Raw genomic sequence first — 6000 nt, 5'->3', positions numbered from 1 at the left:
AGGATACAAAATCAATACACACAAATCAGAGGCATTCATATAAGCCAATAACTGGCTGAAATAAGCTGAATTTCAAATAAAAAATGCAATACCTTTTATAATAGCCTCAAAGAAAATTAAATATCTAGGAATATATCTAACAAAAGATTTGAGAGACATATCTAGGAATATATCTAACAAAAGATTTGAGAGACATATACAGGGAGAACTATGAGACACTAAGAAAAGAAATTGTAGAAGATGTAAACAGATGGAAAAATCTACCTTGATCATAGATTGGTAGAATCAATATCATTAAAATATCCATACTACCTAAAGTGATCTACAGAATTAATGTAATCTCTATCAAAGTAGCATCATCATTCTTCACAGATGTAGATAAAAATAATTTTACGCTTTGTATGGAACTAGAGAAGACCTCGTATAGCCAAAGCAATCTTAAGTAAAAAGAACAAACTGGAAGGTATCAGTCTACCAGACTTCAAGCTGTACTACAAGGCTATAGTAACTAAAACAGCATGATATTGGCACAAGAATAGAGACATAGACCTTTGGAAGGGGACTGAGAATCCAGAGATGAAACCATCCCCATATGGTAATCTAATCTTTGAAAAAGCAGACAAAAATATACACTGGGGAAAAGAATCTCTTTTAAATAAATGGTGCTGGGAAAACTGGATAGCTACATGTAGAAGATTGAAACTGGATCCCCATCTCTCACCTCTCACAAAAATCAATTCAAGATGGATAACAGACTTAAACCTAAGGCATGAAACCTTAAGAATTCTAGAAGAAGATATTGGGAAGACCCTTTTGGACTTTGGCCTAGCAAAAGAATTTTTGAAGAAGACCCCCAAAGCAATCACCACAGCAACAAAAATAAATTAATGGGATCTGATCAAATTAAAAAGCTTTTGCACAGCCAAGGAAACTATCATTAGAGTGAATAGACAGCCTACAGAAAGGGCGAAAATATTAGCTCTCTACACATCTGATAAAGGGCTGATAATAAAAATCTAACTAGAACTTAAAAAAATCGACAAAGAAAATAAAATCTACTTTTTTTTTAATGTCACCTTTTTTTCCTTCTGGAACTCTTCAAGAATTTGTCTTTGTTTCCAGTATTCTACTTCATGTACATATTTTTCATTCATTGTGCTGGCCACTCAATGGGCCTTTCAAACTGAATGATCCTCCAATTCGGGAAATGTTATTGAAAGAAAATATTTTGATTTAATTTTTCTCCGTTAGCCTCTTGATATCACCTATTTTGTGGAGAATGTGCCTCCCGTACTTGTCCTATAATTAAAGTCTAATTTTTTAGTATTACTATAGCTAAACAGTTTTCTGCTGAGTTAATGATTATCTGATGTACCTATTCTCTTTCTTTCATTTTATACATTCTTTACCTGCACATTTCTGATAGGTCTACTTAAAATAACAGTCTACTCAAGTCTAAATCCTTTGCTTTTTATTTGGAACATTAAGTATATTTATATTTGCTGGTGAACTGGACATATTTGAATTCATTTTTACCATTTTATTTAGTGCTTCTGGATTATCTTTCTTCTCTATGTCCACCTTCATCTTATTGTTTTCTTTTTTGGATTGGATGTTTCCTCATTTCAAGTTCCCTTCTACCACCTAAGATAATGTGTTCTCTGCTTTCATATTTATTTAGTGATTAACACATTTTTACCATGTACTTTATTTATTAAACACTAATTTTATTATACCCCTATAATCTTCTCAAAGAGTAAAAAGATATTATATCATTTAACTCATAATAATCCTCATATCTACTGCTTGGTAACAAACCACCCTAAAACGTATTGGTTTAAAACAATAGTATTATTATCTACTGTTATCTCCCCAGTGCTGTGGACTGGCTGGACTCTATGTTGGTGGGTGTCTTTCTTGAGGTTGCAGTTAGATGCTGACTACAGTCATCAGCAATCTCTACTGGGCTGGACGTCCAAGAAGGTTTCTTCACTTTCATGTCTGGTACCTCAATTCTCATGCACGTGGCCTCTCTCTTCTGCAGATGAACCTGGGTTTTCATGTGACTCAGAAATTGTCAGCTGAATCCTCAGCCACATAACTGATGCCATGTATTGATACACACAATTGTCTCCAGAGTTCCTTGACTTGCTGGAGAAAGGGGAAAGTTGATTCCTAGCCAACCTCAACACTGAGTGTGTCATCCTTTACATTCCTCTTCTATTTAGGTGTCTTCTAACTGACTCTCACCTCTGATGGGCCTTGTAGTTTTTGGCTTTTTTTCCATGCCATACAAGGCCATGAAAGTGAATATCATTTTGTTTACCTCCTTAGACTAGTATTCTTGGTAAAGAGAAGATCTCTTTAATGTTTAATTTTTCTGGGTTCCTGCTGCTTTCATTTAGATTTTCACCACTGATTAATATGTGTGTGTGTGTGTATATATATATATATATATATTATTTTTTATATATATATATATACACACACACACATTCATTCATTCTAGTTACTGTTGCTCCATTCAAGCTACTTCAAAACTTAAGGCTTAGAACAACACTCATTTATTTTACTCAAAAATCTGCTGTTTGGGCAGGGCTTCATAAAAAATTCAGGGTCTTTTTTTTTTTTTTTTACATGGTTTCAGTTGGAGCAGTTCAATTGGGAGGTGGAGATCCTCCTCCAAGATGATTCAAACACATGGCCGTGAATTGGTACTTGTTGCTAGTTGGGAGCTCACCTGCCGGAAGATCTTAATTTTTCTTTATGTTGGCCTCTCCACAAGCTGCTTGGGCTTCCTCATAGCATGGTGGCTAGGTTCTAGCATGAGCAAGCCAGTAGAAAAAGGAGGTAGTGCATAGCATTTTTATTACCTAATCTTTAAATTCAGTTAGAATCACTTCAACCATACACTACAGGTAAAAGCACTCACGAAGGCCTTGTAAGCAGATTCAAGGGGAGAGGGCATAAATTCACAAAAGCAGGTTCAATGAGAGGGCATAAACTTGACCTCTTATTGAGGGAGTAACAAGGTTCTAGTGGAGCTTGTGGGATGGTAGATATTTTGCCACTATCTTCAAAAGATGAAGTCTATCAGAGGTACCTATATCATTATGTTCTTTCTTTTTTTTTCTTTTTTTTTTAGAGATGAGGTCTCACTGTGTTGCCCATGCTGGAGTGCAGTGGCTATTCACAGGTGCAGTCACAGCACACTGCAGCCTCAAACTCCTGGACTCAAACTATCTTCCCACCTCAGCCTCCCAAGTAGCTGAGATTACAGACATATGCCCCTGTGCCTGGCCTATCTTCTTTAAATAATAGAAATTAAATCACATGTTTTTCTTAACTCTCAAAAGAACCCAACATAATACTTGAAATACATAGAGAGCAAATTTAAATAAGCAATACTAGCCATTCTTTGCAGCTAAAATGGATTAAATTTTATTAAAATGCATATATCTGATATGTAATTAGTATATTTTTACTATATTGCAGTTTGGAATTTGTGGTTTCATGAAATTTATGTTCATAAATAGTTATATATAATATGTATATATAAAATGTGTTTATTGTGTATTATATTTAATATAAATATATTTTCTAAATTGCAAATTATCCATAAACATATGTTTTATATAGGTAAAGCCATATACATTTTATATATTAAACATATTTATATATAAGTGATTCTATATCTTATGTTATATATTTGCATATAAAACTTGCATGTTTTGTGTATGCAGAACCATATATATTTCTATGTATTATACATATAAACTCACCTATGAGCATAAATTATATAGATATTTAGTTATATATAAAATATATTAAAATATATAAATCACACACAAACATATATAACCATTTATGAACATAAATTACTTCATGATACCACAAGCCCCAATATGCATATCACTCAAATACATTTTATACTTTTCAAATGATGGAAGCTTAAAGCACATAATTCCCATAGCTTGGAATATAGTATCAATTCATACTGCATGCATATGGAATGAATTGTGTGTCAGATTGATGTGTGAGGTCATTAATTTGCATACTGTTCTCTAGTTTTATTGCAATTTAATTCACTTTATTTAACAGAGTGTATTTTAGTCAAGCTACATGTGATATAGGAGGGCTGTCCAGAAAGTATCCAGCCATGTACCCATTCTCTTTGTCATAACAGTGGCTGGATACTTTCTGGATGGCTCTCATATGTCATAATTCTTACTTTTGCCCATTTCTCACATATTTGTTTGAAGAATTTTCACAATATTTCCTTCAATATCATGATGAATTAATTTTTAAATGTTAATAATTTTAAGAAAGGCCGGGCGCGGTGGCTCACGCCTGTAATCCTAGCACTCTGGGAGGCCGAGGTGGGCGGATCGTTTGAGCTCAGGAGTTCGAGACCAGCCTGAGCAAGAGCGAGACCCCGTCTCTACTAAAAATAGAAAGAAATTATATGGACAACTAAAATATATATATACAAAAAATTAGCCGGGCATGGTGGCGCATGCCTGTAGTCCCAGCTACTCGGGAGGCTGAGACAGGAGGATCGCTTGAGCTCAGGAGTTTGAGGTTGCTGTGAGCTAGGCTGACGCCACGGCACTCACTCTAGCCTGGGCAACAGAGTGAGACTCTGTCTCAAAAAAAAAAAAAAATAATAATTTTAAGAAAACAAAGCAAAATATAGAAATGTTAAAATTCACTTTGCTGGCAAGGAAAAGAAACTGTCTCTATTCCGTACCTGTCGCAGACTGCATCAGCTCCCAGCTGCCATAGACACTGTTGCACAGAACACACCAGCATTCGCCTCATGTGACGTGACTTGTCTTCTTGATTGCAGGAACACTTTTCTCAACATTTATGCCTAGAAGATACTAAAAATTGATACTGAATTTAATCGAATATATCCATTCCTAAAAAATGAATACTTCCATAACTGAACATAATCTAAGGAAATGTAATGAAATTATGTTACTTTCAGATTTTCCCACTTTGTCACCAGTAAACCCACATATTTAATGGTAGTAGACAAAAACGAACCAGTTTATGAAGATGTGCCCAGATAAACTTGTTCACACAAAACCAGTCTGAGGTCCATCTGGCACCATGTGCAATTGAATCCCTAATTTTCTATCGCGTCAGCTGCTGATTTGAAATTCCTCCATACGTGGTATTGTTAAGTATTGTCAGGAGTAATAATTACTACCAATCACAGCAAAGTAAAAATTTATTTTTAAGTTACACGTGCCCTATAATACTGAGGCAGAAACTATTTTTATCTATGCATTGACCTCTTGGATTTCTTCTGTGAAAATCCCTTGTCAGTGTTTTCTAATGGATTATTTGAATTTTCTATATTGATTCAATGAATGTTTTATGTATTTTGCTATTTATATATGCTGCTGTACCTTGTTATTTAGATACATTGCAAATATCTTCTCCAGCCTACTTTACATACTTAATTTTTTACCTCATTATGAACCAAAACTTTACATTTTAGATAAGATATATTTGAAACACTTATATGTTATTATTCATTAAATATTAATATGCTGGATTCTGTTTATGAATTTTCTCACACTGAATATAATTGTGATAATAATAGTAGTTATTGATATATAAATTGTTTGAATCTATGATCATAAGTTTGGTATTATTTTGTGCCATCATTGTATCTATGGCTATCAAATACATTAATCCTGCAAATGCATTGTTCAGAGTTCATCTTTTAATTGCATGGCATGGTACACAAATCTGTGCCTTTCTGGAATTACTGAATCCTGAGTAATGAAATATAAATGTCCTCCAGTTAAGCCAGATAGAATCGGGAATGGTGACATTAAAGATATGAATTACAGGTTCATAACATGAAGACTTGGAGATAAAACACTAAAGTCCTATCCAAAGTTAGCAAATATTTGTGAGATTTGGGGCAGGTCACCACCAGCCTTGAAGAGTCAGTCTCCTTGTTTCTGGACTGAAGAAATTCAC

The sequence above is a fragment of the Eulemur rufifrons genome, chromosome 4 (assembly GCF_041146395.1).
Source record: "Eulemur rufifrons isolate Redbay chromosome 4, OSU_ERuf_1, whole genome shotgun sequence".
Classification (NCBI taxonomy): Eukaryota; Metazoa; Chordata; class Mammalia; order Primates; family Lemuridae; genus Eulemur; species Eulemur rufifrons.
This window is presented reverse-complemented; position numbering follows the sequence as displayed.